Here is an 18,696-nt window from a genome sequence, read left to right on the forward strand (position 1 = left end):
GATAATTGAAAATTAGATAAATTAGATAATACTGTTAATTAAATGTAAAGGTTTCAAATTAAAAGTTTTAAAAATAGCAAATAGAGAGGGATTTCTGTTTGAGTGTGTAAACAGAAAGACTTTGCTAATGATTTAAACAGCTCACTTGCACTTTTACATACAGTAAAAATATAAAACAACCCAACAGTTAGGAATAAAATATTATTTTAAAATTGATCAAGTGTACATTGGATTGAAGACATATCACCACTGTTATGATGCATCAGACCATTGTGATGTTTGACAGCATGTATAAATTAAAAATAAAAACAACCAGTTAGAAAATCTTTTGTGTGAGGGAAAAACTTCCACCTCGGATTCAAATGACAGTTTTAACAGCTTATCAAAAGCCTTTGTTTCTCACTTGAAAACATTGCTTTAGTAACTAGTATTTGAATTTTTTCACTCCATTGTGTAGAGTATTATAATGTCTTAGTGATGACAAAACAGAGGATCGAAAAACTGAAAACAATAATACTCTGTATATGTGAAACCAAAGTCACATTCGCAGCACAAACCACAAAGTGCAGGTCCAATTTTCTGCTCGCTTTCTATTATGGCAAAGTTGTTTGCATGATTCTTTAACGAAAAGTCTTGTTTTTCTTTCCTTTGCTGAGGTATTTCCTATTTACACAGGAAGCTGGGGGCGGAACATAACAAAGGAATACTTTTTTTGTTGTTGTTGTTGTTTAAGGTTTAAGTTGTGTCTATTTTTAAAAGCCTACCAAGTTTTTTTATGAGTATAATGTAAATGACCTCAAATTGAATAAATAAAAAAAAGTTCAAAGCAACATAAAATGGCAAAATCAGATCTTCATTTACCGTTTTGCTGTTCCTTTGTCAGCAATCAGGAAAATAAAAATTACTACTGGTAGTAGTAATAATTGCTATGGTAGTAGTCGCTGTAGTCACAGTAATAGTAGTAGTAATTGTTGCTGTTGTAATGGTTGTTGCAATAGTAGTATTTGTAGTAGTAGTAGTTGTAGTAACAGTAGTAGTAGTAGTAGTTGTTGTAGTAATGGTCATTGTAATAGTAGTGGTAGTTGTAAAAACTGCTGTAGTAGTAGTGGAGAGCATGATTCCGATTCCTGTGATGCTCCAGGGACAAACGAGTCTTCGCTAAGGTTCAGCATTCTCCAGCCTCCGGCGCCTAGACTGCATCTCTGCACAAGACGTTTGGTCATAGGAGAAATGGTCGTCCCCAACTGAGCCTGGTTTCTCTCATGATTTTTTTAATTCTTCACTTTTGCCAATTGGTGAAGTTTTTTTTTTCCTTGCCGCTGTCACCACTGGCTTGCATGGTTCGGGATCTGTAGAGCTGCGATTACTCTTCAGTGTTTGGACTCTCAGTAGTGATTATTAAACCACACTGAAGGGAGCTAAACTGAACTGAGCTTAAACACTGAAAACTGAACTACCCTGTTTCAGTTTACTATGATCTTCTATGAGAGGCTGCTTTGACACAATCTACATTGTAAAAGCGCTATACAAATAAAATTGTATTGAATAGTTGTTGTTGTTTTTGTTGTTGTTGTAGTCATGGTCATTGTAATAATAGTAGTAGTAGTGATAATTGCTGTAGTAGTAGTAGTTGCAGTAATGGTCATTGTAATAATAATAATAGTAGTAGTAATAATTGCTGTAATAGCAGTCGCTGTAGTAACAGTAGTTGTAGCTGTTGTTGTAGCAGCAGTTGCTGTAACAGTAGCAGTAGTAGAAGTTTCAGTAGTAGTAGTTTGTGGCGTCAAGCTCATTCATGATACGAGCAACTCAAATCGGCAAAACGATCGTTCATTTTAACGTAGAGTGAGTGACTTCCAGTAACCTCGGTCTACGCGAGCGACAACAACCACTGGCGACCAAGTATTTTTCAACTTTATGAAAATAAAGATCAACTTTCTTGAGCGACAGCAAATAGGAGAACCAGTAGAGCTCACGTGATCCTCTCTCAGCTCGCTCAGAGGCGGTTTGTATTCTCTGTGCTGTAGACCTACACAGACCTGCGTTTGCAGCAGGTCGCAACCCAAAGCAACAGGCAGCTACAAGGTCATGCTAGTGTGAATGGGGCATTGTTATTATTATTAGTATTATTATTATTATTATTATTGTTGTTGTTGTTGTTGTTGTTGTTGTTGTCTTTTTTACTCTCATTATTTATGTCATTACCATTTTATTATTATTGTAGTTGCTGCCATTATTGCTATTATTACATTACTATCATTGTCATTCCATACCACTGATTGATTTTGTTTTGTTTTCTTATATTTTACATTTTATATGTTATATTATTAACTTCAGTTTTAGATATTTATATTTTGATATTTAATAATATGCTTTCTACTGTTATGCATGATGCATATATATATATATATATATATATATATATATATATATATATATATATATATATATATATATATATTTGTTTTCTTACCTGGCAGAATCTGACTGTATTTTGTTTTGTTTGTAAATAAATAAATAAATCATAATATAATATATAAATAAATAGTAAATAATTTTTTTTTTAAAAAAAGCAACACAGAAAACATTAAAAATGTATTTTTAAACATTTATCCCAGCACAGTAAAATTATTACATATCATATTCTGTACAAGCTGCCATCAAATACGTCATTAAAAAAAAGACATAAAAAATGAGGTAGAAAGGCTCTGAAAGGTGTCGACTAATGTAACTAATGGAATGTATTAAAGTACTGCGGTCTGCCTTAAGATCTTTCCTAACCCAAATAATTAGTCAATATTAGAAAGGTTAAATTCAACAGCGAGGAGAGCTTTCATGTGCTCATAAATGTAGTCCTCTCATTAGTCATAACCCATCTGCAACATGTAAGTAGCAATTATGAGTCCTAAAAGTGCTTTTAAAGAAAGTGGTAAACCATGTGCAAGACGTTTAAGCGAAGACCCTCTTCAATAACTCTTGTCGCAGTTGCCTTGCCGGCCACTTTAAAGCCGGACCTTGCAAAGTACACTTTAATGGATAAGCTCCGATGCACCTGCTTTCGCACTCGGTTCTGGAAATAAATCTGAATAACTAAATAATAACCTGCACTCGAACGTATTTTGGAGTGCTTTTTAACTCAGATGGCCAAAACTTTGGACTTTCACAAGAGCTAAATTTCCTTAAAACACCCAGACAGATCAATATTCAACAGGAAATTGCCGTGCATCTCGTGTTCATTCGCATGCAATGGGAAGGATTAATGCATTACAACTCATCTGAAAGTTGGTTGGAGGAGCGTGTTGTTTTGTTTGTTATGATTAATTCATGTCAGCAACACGGAGCGGAGCCAATGTCACCGTATTGACTTTCAAATCGGTGATCTCTGAACTAACGTGAAATTGTGTAGTTGGAAAATGACAAGAGATTGATTTCCATAAGTCTCATAAGCACAACTGACTATGTAAATAGGGCTGATTTCTTTACGGGGGTGGGGGAAAATAGCTCTGCTCTCCATTTACATTATCAAATGACACAATTTACATTCATGTTTTCCATTTACTATCAATCTGTAACGTACACAGTTTTGCAAGCAGGCGTAACTGTTAAAAGCGCTTCTCTAAAACGTCGCCTGTATGGGCTCGAAGGAGTACATTTGTTTTTACAGGAGCTCCATTAAACTCACAATGCATGTATAGAAACAGATTAAAATATGATAGAAGCGGAATATTTAGATTTGCTTTGAATATAAATTTACATTTACTCATTTAGGAGATGCTTTTATCCTAAGCGACTGACAACTGAGTATAAAAGAAGCATTTGTTGCAGAGTTGCTGTATATAAATGCTATGACAAGTCTAAGTTATAATTAATTAATTAATTTATTATTATTTTTTTTTTTTCAGCATTTTTTTTTTTTCCAAATCTGTATCTGCTTATCATTTGTTGCAGTGACAATATGCTTATAAGGGTGCATATGGGATGCAATTCAGTGCAAAGGAAGGGTTTTTGTGACTGAAGGTCATGAATATATATGAATGCTTACTGTAAACAAGTAGGGCATTGTGACATGTGGGCAGTGTCATGGTTAGTTTGTTGTGTTTACACAGCACACAGGAAGTGAAGGCCGTGAGAGACATGGATCAAAAATGACTGTCACTGCACAACTCTCAAACTCTCTGCAGTCTTAAAACTGACATTAGCATGTTGACGTTTGCGAGTATCAACAGATTTGTTTTGTGCATAAATACTTACCTAGTTGTCATTTATTTTATATAAGTACAATTACTAAATGAGTTACACAAGCAAACAAACTAACAAACAAAATTAATAACTACATAAATAAATGGCATTTATTTAAATAAGCACAACAATTACTAAATTAATAAATGTAAATAAATGAAAAAGTAAATAAATAAATAAAAAAATTAAATCAATTGTATAATAAATGTATTACATTATAAATTAAATATTAAATCTAGCTAAAAACAAACTAACTAACTTCACTACATAAATGGCATTCAATTTAAATAAGCACAACAATAAATAATTGAATAAATAGATAAATATTACATCAACTGTATAATAAATATGCTAAATTTGATTTTAAATAGTAAATCTAGTTATTAACTAAATTAATAACAAACTAAATAAATAAATATAATTTATTTTAAACTAGCACAACAATTACTAAATAAAAAAATAAATAATAAAAAATATTGCATCACTACAATATATTATATTAGAAATTAAATTGTAAATCTAGTTACACAAACAAATTAAATAAGTAAAACAAATAAATAGCATTTATTTGAAATAAGCACAACAATTACTAAATAAATAAATATTGCATCCACTGTATAATAATATATTACATTAGAAAATAAATGGTGAATCTATTTACACAAACAAAAGCTAAATTAATAACTAAGTAAATATATATAATTTTGTTTTAAATAAGCACAATTACTAAAATTATAATAAATAATTAATTAAATAAATAAATAAATACTGCATTCACTGTATAATAAATATATTACCTTAGAAATTAAATAGTAAATCTAGTAACACAAACTGACAAATTAATTAACTAAATTAATAACTATATAAATAAATAGCATTTATTTTAAATATGCACAATAACTAAATTAATAAATATCAAATTAATAAATAAATAAACATTAAATCCACTGAATAATATATTACATTAGAAATTAAATAGTAAATCTAGTTACGCAAACAAACAAACTAAATTAATAACTAACTAAATAAATATAATTTATTTTAAAGAAGCACAATTACTAAATTAATAAATAATAAATAAATAAATATTGCATACACTGTATAATAAATATTACATTAGAAATTAAAATAAATCTAGTTACACAAACTAATTAAATAAATAACTAAAAGAATAAATAGCATTTATTTTAAATAAGTACAAAAAATCCTAATTGAATAAATAAATAGACAGATAAATATTACATCAACCGTATAAAAATTAGACATTAGAAATTAAATATTAAATCTAGTTACACAAACAAACAAATTAATTAACTAAATAAATAAAAGGCATTTTTTAAAAAAAAACAATCAAACAAATAAACAAATATCTAATAAACCTAAAATTATTTAAATAGAAATTACAGCTAAAACATTTAATAAAGTATTACATGAATTAAATATACATTTTAATATTAGAAATAAGAGAATAAATGTTTATAAAATACTTTTATACTGTTCTTAATGTACTTGCATATGAGCTAAATATATCTAATATGTTGAATTTGGGACTTTTTGGCTTTAAAGCAGTTACGCAAAAACAGCTTTCAAAATATTTAACATTTAAAAAGGGTAGTTTTGCAAACAGCATTCGCTTGAAAATGCCACTTGGTATAATAGTGTGTTATCTGTTGCAATGACATTCATTTGGAAGAGTCATTTTAGAAGATGTCATTTCAAACACACACACTCATTCACAGTTAAAAGTGTGAAAAGACATACCATTCAGCATCCACACGGCTGGAGCGCTGCACTCTCCTGCCTGCAAAGCAGACAGCAGGTAGAAAGAGAGGCCAGACAGAAGAGAGAGAAGAAGAAGAAGAAGAAGAAGAAGAAAAACAGCACACATCAGTGAGAGAAATGAGGAAATCTGCTGAAACTTTGAATCATCAGAGACTGCTGCTCCATATCCAGTTCCCCAAAAATCACTGATGTAGATTGCGTGCTAATTATCCAGCCGATATTGTGATAGCTTTATCTCCAGACAAATCAAATGGAGTTTTCTTTCCAGCCGAAGAAGAACAAGGTAACTAGGGAGAGAGGTCACTTTGAAACAATTGTTCATCACTTACTTCCATCAAGTTTATTTTCGCACAGGGCTTAAATAATCTGGCGTTACATTTTTAGCATCTTAAAAGGGCAAAATTCCCTTGATTAAACAAATAATAGCACATTCAAGAAAACTGTAATTGGGTTCAAATTGATTCAAGCGGATGCTCTAATTGCATTTAAACACTCTTCCTCCCTAACCCTGGATTCACAGCTTCTTAATTACTGGCCCTCTCCACGCGAATCCCTCCGGCGGCGAGGTGGAAAAATAAAAATAGTGTGAGTTTTACGGCACATTGTTAAACTGACCTATAAACTTTTTTATTCAATATAAATGAAGGCCCAGTGGAGGCTGGGAGGGTGAGGTGTTGAGGGAGTGCTACTAAACTCAGATTAGCCCAATCCCCTCCGGACGCTGATTCTGTCACTCATCTTCGCCGACTTTCTCCCTGCCGCTGAGGGGAGGGAGAGGCACAAATGTGTTTCCTGAGAGAGGTGGAAAAGGCACATCCTGATTAGGAGAACGACAGGCCGCCCGGCCAGCGCAGCCGCCGCTGGTGTCTTTCTTGCAGAGGCAGCAAAAGTTGCGTGTGCCAACTCAAACAGGGCTTTCTTTCACATCGTGTGTGTGTGTGTGTGTGTGTGTTTGGCCTTCCTGAGGGCGCGCTGCAGCTGGAGCTCTCTGAATAAAGGTAACAGGCGAAAAGTCAACGCTACTGTAAACTCTCCGCCCTCCCCCGTCTTTCACCAGGACATTCCGAATCAAAAGAAGAAATGACCCCACCTAAAAACATGCGCATTGTTTTTATGTTGCCTTTTTTTTTTCTTTTTGCTCCTTCCCACGAATCACAAAGGAAAAAGTTAGTAAAAAGAGCAAGCGCTCATTTTATTCCCGGACCTGTGATCGTGCCAAACAAAATGCCAGGAGAGAAAGTGACATTCAGTGGTGGTTTAAAAAAAAAAAAAAAAACAGCAGTTTGAAAGTGATTAGACTCTTTATTTCATTGTTATGAGCTTGACACCAGAGAGGAAACCAGAACAATCCATTCAACCATGTTTTCCTTTTTTTTTCTTCCTCCCTCTTTCTTGCTCTCTGAATTTAGAAACACTAATTAGTTTTGCTCTCATAAACCCAACCTGAAAACGGCCAATTAGATAGTGTGAAGTAGGAGACGTGCTGAAGAAACAAGTGCTTGAAGGGAGAAAAAAAAAAAGAAGACTAAAAACCTCATCATCCCTCAATTACAGCTTTACACGCGGTGCTGCGAAAGAGAAGAAAAACATTTCACACTTTCAGTGTAGAACATATGCCAGTTTGGCGTTTAACGGGAATAGGCTACACAGACGTACAGTGTTATGTAAATGAAACACGATAATGCTTCATCTGTATTGGTTGTTATTGGAGTCTCTTGGGGTGTATTGAGGTCATCGTGGTAACCAAACCACCTGGCTAACCAGCGCAGCAGCTGGGCTTTAGCGTAGCAACCAGCCTGACCAACGCGTTCCCCTAAACCACCTGCGCTAATCTGATATAACAATTCCCTGTTTCAAGGGTACCTTCACCAGAGGAAAAAAGGCCGCTTTTGTTTTTTGTTTTAGTTTTCCTGCCAGGTGGCTTATTTTCATACAGAGGGCGTCATAAAGAAATTAATGATAAACTTGAGCAAAATTGTCTTCAGGAATTTTTGGGGCCCGTCCCCTGAGTTGACCTGGGCGAGTCTTTCATCAGTGTCAGAGCGAAGACTGATGGCCTGTCAAAAGAAAAGCCCTCCTCCATTCCTGGCCGGCTCCTGGGCTGGGCAGAATGGCTAAAAAAAGGGGTCTGGGCGAAGCGGCGCTCAACGCTTTTTGCCGAAATGAATTCTCAGATGCCGGGGTCGCTGCCAACGTCCTTGCAGCCAACGGCTGAGAGGGCAGCAGAGTTCATGCTAACTGCAGCTTGGACCTGCGCTGAACATCTGCTCATGAATGAGCCGGCCGCCTGCTAAAAAAGTGCTGCGGCACTACCAGGGCCTGCTGATGAAAAATTCAACGCTCTCTTTCTCCTGGCACGCTTGTTTTGCGTCTATTCTCCTGAGCCCGACCCTACGGAATCATATTAAGAGAATCTGTGAGCACGCAGCAGAGTTTATCTGGAAGAACAGCTGGTGCTGAAAAAGGATCTGCTGTTTCAGGAGAGCTCAGGGACTGTAGCACAGAGATCTGCCATCACGTTCATCGTTTGTCCTTGAAGAAGCGGAAAAAAGGGTTAAACGAGTACTGTAATATGTTGGAAGAGGTAGTTAAATTAAGCAGATTACCATAAATCTGATGGATCATGGTAAAAGAATGGACAGCGTTTACCTGTGCTGAGTGTCAAGATACATTCACACAATTCTGCTAACATTGTGCTTGAGCACACTTTTTACTTGCTTTTCAGTAAAAAATATATGAACGTATAGTAAAACAATATGCTTGAAAACATGACAAATCACCAATGGGGTAATTAAAAAATGCACAAAGAAACCTAAAAGCTGGAATTTAATACATTATCTCAATATGTATGTGTTTGCTCAAAAACAGCTTAAACATGGTGATATTATTCATACCTTTTATCCTGCAGAACAATCCATTATTAATCTTAAGCTATAACTCACAGGCAGGTAGATTCAAAATGTTTAATGTAAAAAGTACAATAAAGTCTTGTTAATATATTTAAAGTATGCCCCATCTACACAGTTTCCCACTAAACAAAAAATGATATTTTCATTTATACCAACCAATATATGTATATTGTCTAAAGCAACTTACTGTACAAATAAAGAAACTACCAAGTGACTCATTGTATAGAGCCAATACTCAAAGTACTTGCACAAAGAAATTATCATAATCAAATCTTGAGCTTTCAAGTAAAGCAACTAATCATCATTAATCAAATACATATTGCAACATTACAAATAGTGAAGTTGGATGACTACATTGGCCCTATGCTAAAAAAATCTTTTAGATGTAGTACTAGTGGCTGGGATGCACAACAAAAGAAACCAAAAAGCCACTCTGGCTACATCCTTACATCTTTTTTTTATTATTTACAATCTCTCCACTGCTGCTAGCCATGGCACTTATTTTTGCATGTGTTGTTTTTTCTGACCTGAAGTGACAATGACGCAACCAATAACACACATATGAAAAGCAAGAGTGTGTGGATTCCTTCACCATTTTCAATGTGCTTTGCGCTCACACTCCCTGGCATCCTACTGTATCTAGGCGACAATCTACTGTTTACTCAGAGAATGACAAACAGCTCCGATCCAAGTTTATGAAAAAAGTAAAAAGCACTGCAGTGCTTGGATGCAGAAATTAGTCTATCGTTATTACTGAAATGTGTATATTTTTTATTACAAAGTGTGATGCAGATTGATTAGTTTACATTAATTGTGGTGCGCATGCAGCATACGGAAAAGTTCAGATGTTTTTCTATCTAGGTTTAGCTGGAAAATGCACGCGCATCATGTGTGCGCCACTTGCACACCATGTGCACATCGCTTACTTTATTGGAAATGACAAACACCCTAAGCTTGTTGGCACTGCTTTCAAGGTACATGCACAGCAGGCACATTTTAATAAAACTATAGACTTCATACCAAACTTTTTTTTTTAAATCGTTATTGACAATGGTGTTTGGTCAATAAATACCAATACAGATTGTATGCCCCTGCTCTAAATTGTATAAATGCTGCCACTAGTTCAGCAATCCACTTGCGATTGGGCAGATCATTCCACCACCAAGTAACAGTTAACCAAAAGGTTCTGGAAAGTGCTGATTTTTATGGTACCACAAGGCGGTGCTCACTTATTGCCCAGAGGCTTCAGGAAAAAGTGTAGACTTGTATATGAACACAATTTGTACAATACAATGTCACAGCTTATGCATTCTCTCAATTTCCTTTGGTTTATTTGCTTCATTTAGTTTTTCTTTCCCACAGAAAAATTAACAACTAATTCCATAACTTTTTTTTTTTTTTTAGCAATTTTTGTTTAAAAGGTAAATACACTATTAAATGATCTCAGCCTTATTCTAAGAATGCATAATTATTCAATTGATGCTTGAGCTATGCAAAAGACACAGAAGAATGATTAATAGAAAAAGCCGCGCTGTCACTACATCAAAAAGCCTTCCTCCTGTTGGCACCAATGGCATAGTGGGTATTGTGTTGACACATGGCACTTCGGTGTTCATTGTGAGTCTTGACCAGAGTTCGATCGAGGTCCTATGCCGATCCTTTCCCTCTCTCTGCTCCCCTCACTTTCCTGTCTATACTCTTTACTGTCCTATCAATGAAAGGTGAAAACCCTGAGGGGAAAAAAAGTCTTCACCCTGATGCTGCAATTTACAGGTAAATATAATCATAATGTCTACTTTACCCTAGAAGTCCAGATAAATATTCGATTTACGAGAACGAAAATTCATTGTACCTACAGGAGAGTCAGAGGTTTTATTTGGAAACCCATAACTATGAGTAATAGCAGGAGTTTAAGGAAGTGGTCAAACTGAAATAACCGATTACCTCACATTCAGCAATTTCGCTTCTGTCTCGGGCCAGGATAGGATCAGCTCAGTGAGCCATAAACATTTTGTTTGTGTACAGTGTGCTGTGGTAAAATGCGGAACAGAACTACAAAATTTGGTTTCCATGTTCACAGATGGTTCCATATGCAGTGGAATGTTTTAAAGACATCAGCACAAAAACAGACACAAAAAAACAAAAAAACAGGGGAAGCATTAAAATAGATATTACACCTTATTTGTTTCCGATTGACATGTCCCAACTTCCCTGAGATTCTGGAGAACAGAAATTGCAGCATTTGTCATACAGTAATGCTGGCAGAGACTTTAATATGCAAAAAGGCTTTTTTTGTGCACAGCTGTGATTTTTGTCTTGATGCACCTTTAGATCAGTTTCCGTCAAAAAGCCCCTTTAAACAGATGTTTCTTCAGATGTATTCTCAAAAAAAAAAAGTTGATACTGCGTTAGTCGGTCACATTTAATTAGATGTTTTTGACTACTAAGCATTAACCATTTGATACAATATAATTACGTGCATACATTGATGCATAGCTACATTTAAAATATTTGCATTAAACATACACTCACCGGCCACTTATATAGGTACAGCTGTCCAACTGCTCGTTAACACAAATTTCTAATCAGCCAATCACATGACAGCAACTCACTGCATTTAGGCATGTAGACAAGATCAAGACAATCTGCTGCAGTTCAAACGGAGCATCAGAATGGGGAAGAAAGGTGATTTAAAGGACATGATTGTCTCTTTGAACATTGCATTATTGTTGGTGCCAGACGGGCTGGTCTGAAACTGAAAGTAGATCAGAAACTGCTGATCTACTTGGATTCAACAATCATCAAATCTCTAGTTTACAGTGAGTGGCAGTTGTGGGCGCAAATGCCTTCTTGATACCAGAGGTCAGTGGAGAATGGCCAGACTGGTTCGAGCTGATAGAAAGGGACCATTAACTTAAATAACCACTCATTACAACCAATTTATATAGAAGAGCATCTCTAAACACACAACACATCAAACCTTGAGCCGGATGGAGGAGCAGGAGAAGCAGGAGAAGACCACACCAGGTGCCTCTCCAGTCAGTTAACAACAAGAAACTGAGGATACAATTCACACAGGCTCACCAAAATTGCATGATAGAAGATTGGAAAAATGTTGTCTGGTCTGATAAATCTCGATTTCTGCAGCAACATTTGAATGGTAGGGTCAGAATATGGCTTCAACAGCATGAAAGCACAGATCCATTCTCCCTTTGAACCAACAGTTTAGGCTGATATTAGTACCAATTGAGCATTGTGTCACGGCCACAGCCTACTTGAGGATTGTTGCTGACCATGTCCATCCCTCTATGACCACAGTGTACCCATCTTCTGATGGCTACTTTCAGCAGGATAATGCGCCATGTCATAAAGTGCGAATCATCTCAGACTGGTTTCTTGAACATGACAATGGGTTCACTGCACTCAAATGACCTCCACAGTCACCAGATCTCAATCCAATAGAGCACCTTTGGGATGTGGTGGAATTGGAGACTGTTTAATATGTTTAAATAGCCACTATTGACCAAGTCTCTGCATATTAACCCAAAAATGTGTGTATTTCACTGGTGAAGTAAAGGTTGACTCTTTATTTCATGTACAAAAACAAACGAAGTGCTGTTAATTACTTGAAGTTTGGCTAAGCAGAATACAATAATGCAATTTCAGTCTCCAAAACACCACATGATCAGACTTACTCTTATTTTATAATGAAAATACCAGGTCCTTTGGATAAAAATAAATGTATTCATAAAGTCACTTAAAGTTAGTATATTTGTTCAATTTGTTTAAATGCAGACAACATTTATACATGTTTTTAAAAATGACGTAAATGCTATATGTTATTACCAGGTGGGAATGGTAATGCATCTCAACTGGTAATTTGCAATAATAGATAATGCAACTCAATATTGGGTGTGAAAAGAGCCTATGGTGTTATCAGCAGATTCTATGGGGTTGTCAGATTTGAACTCTTGTTAGGTGGTTGCTAAAGTGTTAAAAATGATAGTTAGTGCATTTTTATGTGGTTTGACAGATCAACAGAAACGTTTTTTCTTTTCCCCGTGTTTGAAAAGTTTGCAACAGTATGAGCCTTCAAAACATTTAATATAAAAAAACTGGCATACAAATTCAATATTATTGCATTATTAAAAGTCAGCACTGAGGTAAACGTTCAATAAGCCATACTATCAGATCCAGAACTGTGTTTTATCTTTTTAATACATCTAAATGTGTCACTAGTATGCAGCGAGAGAGAGGGAAAAATTGGTAAATATGACTGCTTAAATTTAATGCGAGCATTGTTGACATATAATGTAATTTAAATTGGGTAGTGTGAATGAAAGCCCAGCAGGGGTAATAATACCCTCCTAATGAGAATCCTCGCTCGCTCTAGACCTTGCTGAGATAGCCATAATGCATGGCTCCTCTTTTTTTAATAAAATAATTGTTACAGTTATTAAAGATGAATCTCATCAGAGGCAGGATGACAAAATAATTCATTACCAAAAGCATGGCTTTAAATAGCTGCAAATTAAATTTCCCACAGAAAATATGCCTGCAGATGAATGGGATCGTTATTTCATAAATATTGGATTCAGTGTGCCCTTGGAAGACAAAAAAAAGAAAAAACACATCCGACCATCCATTTAAAAAGTTCACCACGAAATGCAGTTAATAAATGACTCCAAAACCACAAATAATTCTTACAACATATGTTAATTTGACAAAAGAAAAAAAAGGCAACATTGCAAATGGAGTTTAAAGGTCCGGGTCGGTGCCATCCATAATGCAGTGCTTAATACAGATACCACCAACGCATAATTACTCCGATTATTTAGAGTTCCTGCTGTTTACTGAAGGCGCAGATACTTCCCAGCAAGCACTTGGCATCTCTTGTCCTCTCTCTCCCTCACACACAAACACACAAACACACAGCAGGATGTAAAGAGGAAAGCTTTATTAAGATCCTGCAGCCATAAAAGAGCGGGGTGACTAACCGGCTGCATTAGCGTCTAAAAGCCAAAGTTATTTAAACCCAATAAAACACTAATACATTGTTTGAGTGGAAGTTACAGTGAAGTTATCTTCACCTTAATAACATCACGGCCAGCCTGATGTTGTTTAGATCAATAAAGCCCATTACAAGAACAGGCCTCAACATAGATAACAGGACTCAAGCGCAGTGATGTAACACTCTATGGCATCTCAAAGAAGAAAGGAACCTTCTATTAAATAAAGAGGCCAATGGAAGGCCAATCATAAGGCATGGTAATCTGATAAGAGGTGAGTGTGAGTGTTTTTAATACATGCTGCATCTGAATACACTGGGGATGGATGGTGGTTTGTGGGGGAGCCGTGTAAATGCTTGAGTGACATGTGAGGTGGCATCTGTTCAGATTATGACCATTTTTGGCCCCACTGGACCTTCTTCTACATTTTACTTTGTCAGATGCAATCCATCAAAGCTTAAACTCTACCATAATACCAGCAAGCAGACAGACATTTAAGTTTAAGTTCTATGTTTTAACAAAATTGTTCAGTTTTAAAAATTTTCAAACTGAGTGCCTGATTAGTGAGATCATACATTTTGGTGAGAAAAAAATGTTATTCAGTCATTTACTCACCATAAATTTTGTTTCAAACCTGTGCGAATTATTACCTTGTTCTGTTGAACATACTAAATAAATAGATATATAGCTTTTGTCCACACAATTAATGTTAATGAATGGTAAAATAATTTACTATTTTTATCAATGGCTGTTTTTTTTTTAGGGTAAAGGCAAACTTTTGGCTGCTGAAAATTGACACCCAAAAATGTTTCGATCGAACAAGAAAAATGGGTTAAAATATGAGCCAAATAAAAGGCTATGCTGTGCCACATTGCCCAGAAGTGTTCAGTGTGCTGGTTTCACTCTTCCTCCAGCCAGAGTCACTGTACAGAGTGAAGCGGCTTTCAAACCAGATGTGGAAAGAGCTGCGCTACAAAACTCATTCATTTAATTGGCTTGTTGCTGCATAGACCAAAGTGCAAGAGAAACAAAACGCATTATAAACTATCTTGCATGTGCGCTAGAGTCAAAATGCAAAATAAAGCTGTAATTTTCTGCTAATGTATACATATCCATGCATGAACTGCACCGTAACGCCAAGTCCACTTAATTAATGCTCCGTCAGGACTTTTATGTAGTATACTTGTTTCTGCTGCTTGCAATTATGCCACTGTGCTGTCATGACAATGCTGCTAAACTGATGCTTCGACTCGTTTTGTTTTTATTTATTTTTTTAATCAGTATAATTGACATCATGGAGTTAAAATTTTTAAGTCTTTAAATGTATTATAAAATGTAATACAATAATAACATTTATTTGCAAAGCATTTGTAGTTTCAGCTTCTGTGCATCCAGTTTTTTTTCAGCACCAATTTGTTTTTATTTGTTGGTTTAGTTAAGTTTTTTAAAAACAAAACTTGAGAAAGTTTCAAGTATAGACAGCCCTGTCAAAACAACACTAAAAACATTATATTATGCATATCAAGCCGGTAGTTGGGCAATTTCACTTTATAAACAAACATTACACACATTAAGAGTCAACACACATACAGTCATGTAGTCCACTATTGCTATTTTAGTTGTAGAATACATGTAAATATAAGCCATCTTTAAGAAAGAAAGAGTGCGCTGTTAACAAAAACATAATTTCTAAATGTTTTCCCCTAACTTCTGAGCTTATTTTTTCTATAACAACTCCTTTTTTATTATTAACTCATGGCATGAATAACAATTATAGATGCATTCTATTTATCTATCTAGCTGAAGATGAGTTTTGCTTGTTTTTGCAAAGCAAGTGACACTCTATATTGTCAGCTTGCAAATTGTTAAAATAACAATTATGCTATTAACATGAACAATTACTGCACACCTTTAATTGTGAGATATAAACAGATATCACAACAGGGCTGCAATTTAGAGAAATGAAGTAGCATTTTGTATTTTACTTGGAAACAAAAACAAGCTTCAACTCAAATCAGTTGGAAAATAGGGTTGAAGAGAGGAACTGAGCTAAAATCAACCCAGACACTGTCCAAATATGGTGTGAAACAATTTTGCATAACTATAATTGAATGTTTAGTCTCTACTATACGTAAAAGTCTATTTTCTGTGCCTGTCCAGCAGGTGATGCTCTGTTATCAAATCAGTCATCAAAAATTTTGGTATGAGGTCAATCTCTTGCACCCACACAACTCCAATACACAAAAATTTCAACAGACATAAAATAAATACGTTCCTTTGTAAAACACACAAAATACCAAAATACCAATCATACCAATGTGGAGCGGTAATAGAAGATAAAACTATCATCGCATGAAAGACAAAACAATGACATCCACCTTGCACAATGCTAAATACATGCAGTACAAGACAGCCTGACAAAGAAAACCAAACACATATCTACATATTTTTCTTTTTTTTTTTTTTACAAATTGGGTTTCTCAGGCTTGACTCCACACAGACTTTCAGAAAGCTGCTTCAGTCTGGTCAACAGACAGGAAGTGATGAAATGCATAAATGGTTTTGAAAGGGAGAGCGAGAGAGCGTGCATGTGAGGGGTTCATAAAAGTGTGTTTCTGGTGAGATGTAGACGAAGGATTGCAGGTTTGACAGACATCAGAGCATTCTTTCCTGTGGTTTCGTAAAGATGATTTTACCTCTCACACCACATGCTCTGCGATAAGAAGAAAGAAAAAAAAAGGAGAAAAAAAAAGATCTGTAACTCTGGGTTGAAAAGTCCCTTCATGGGGGTTTCACTGCTGTCTGTTTGAGAAGAAGGGGCCTGTAGGTACTCAGCGCAAACAATAAACACATTGCACGATTTCAGTGTAAGGTCTGACCGACGTGACTGTTAGACCTCAACAAACAAAGGTTATGAACATGCACGTTAAAAATAAAAAAACAAAAAAAAAGTGTTACCACAATAAATGCTAGCAGAGCCAAACACTAACTTTTCTTTTTTAGATATGTTTTGAGACGAAGGTTGTTTGTAACGGGACTAATTTCAAAATACAAAACAGAACTTGTTAAAAAAAAAAGAAAACACAAATAAGCTTTTAAAAAATTGTTACCGCAATAAATGTTAGCAAAGCCAAGCCTTATTGAGTTTCTTTTTTTAGATATAATTTAAGACTAGGGTTTGTTTAGATGTAACATGACTAATTTCAAAAAACAAAACAGCACTTGTTTAAAAAAAAAAAAGAAAGAAAAAAACTTGAGATGTGTTTCGAGACTAAGGTTTGTTTAGATATAAAAGGACTAATTTCAAAGAACAAATCAGCACTAAAAAAATATAATACAAAATGTACAGGGAAAAAGTTGTTTTTGACACAAAGTCAACATAAAACAAATGCAGCTACACAAAAATTACATTAAATATCACAACATGCAATAAAAAATTTGTCACTAAAAAGAAAAAATTTATCGTTTCACTACAAAAAAAAGTCACTACATAGTTTGGTTAATTCCAAGAAAATAAATGTCTTTGACTTGTTTATTGTAAAAAAAAAAAAAAGTAAAATAATGCAAATTATTTTGTAAATCATTGCAAAAACAAATTCAACTTGCAGTACCTTGTATAGACATACTGTTATGTAAATTCAGATTTTTAAAATATGCAGTTTGTTTGTACAGCTGTAAAATGTTTTATTACAACATGTATTGCAGTAAATAAAATAGAACTATTTTGATTTATTTAAAAAAAAGTTTAGTTTAGTTTAATTAACTACTAAGGCATTTGCATGCTGTGACTGAAATTTTTGTCAGTGTTCAATGTTTCACCAGTAGACGGGTGCATCAAGATTTCCCTATGTACCTTTTTGACTATCAAAGTTACTTGCATTTTAACATCAATGAATTTAAGCTAAAAATCTTCTACACATTTCTGAAGAAGAAGAAAAAAAAAGAAAAGAAAAAAAAGTCACCAACATACATCTTGGATTGATTTCTGGCTGCACTACTGCTTCAAAACAATTCAGGTGAGTATCGACTGCATCTGAGTGCCAGAGACTGAAATCTCCTCTTTTAAGTTTTTTTTTCTGCTTTTGTTTTTCCGTTAGCAAAATGTGACCCCACTAAAACCCACAAAACGTCAGGGCATTCCAAGACCGGTGCCATGTCTCTGCGTTGTGGTATGACTGGGCTGCCCACATATTGATTTACGTAACCTGAATTACCTTTCTGGGGTCCCAGGGGACGACCCAAAATCCCTGCGCAAATTTGCTCAGCCACTCGGCCTGCAGAAGAAGAGTCTGTAACCTGAGCGCAAGCAGGTCCAAATGGACGCCTGTGAAGGTGATGATAGCGAATAATATCTCCGCAGAGATGATCGTCTTTGACAGTGTAATATTACTGGACGATAAATACACAGCGCTGAGAAGGCGGAAAAAAAGGCAGAGAGGGGAAAGCTGCCGCCAGCCGAGTACGAATGCATAAATAAGGTCTTTCACCTTCGTCAGTTATCCGTCTTTTGACACGCAAGCTGAGCACACTGTAATTAACACGGAAAGAGATAATGGGGTCTCTACCCGCTGATCAATCTGCCACATAGATCATCAGTCTCTTTTACAATGCGGCGTTAACATTATTTTTTTTAAGAGGCAGGGGAAAAAAATCAGTGGCAGATTTTAGACTACTGTAGCTTGTCTATGGGTTTATCGACACGGCTGTTTATACCAAGTTCACAAAGAGACTGTTTTCTGCATACAGCACACATATAT

General features: G+C 35.2%; 1 protein-coding gene across 35 annotated transcripts in view; it reads right to left on the reverse strand.

Annotated features, from left to right (window-relative positions):
* The window catches only part of foxp1b (forkhead box P1b), a 289,418-nt gene that overhangs the window by 224,374 nt on the left and 46,348 nt on the right, over positions 1-18,696 (reverse strand). For 26 of the 35 annotated variants that reach the window (XR_015492852.1, XR_015492847.1, XR_015492853.1 and 23 more), the window contains 1 exon segment: positions 6,001-6,040. The exons of the other annotated variants lie outside the window; for them this stretch is intronic. The gene's annotated coding sequence lies outside the window, so the exon portion shown is untranslated. 35 annotated transcript variants of the gene reach the window in all.

Source organism: Danio rerio, chromosome 6 (genome assembly GCF_052040795.2).
Source record: "Danio rerio strain M-AB ecotype USA chromosome 6, GRCz13ab, whole genome shotgun sequence".
In the NCBI taxonomy this organism is placed as follows: Eukaryota; Metazoa; Chordata; class Actinopteri; order Cypriniformes; family Danionidae; genus Danio; species Danio rerio.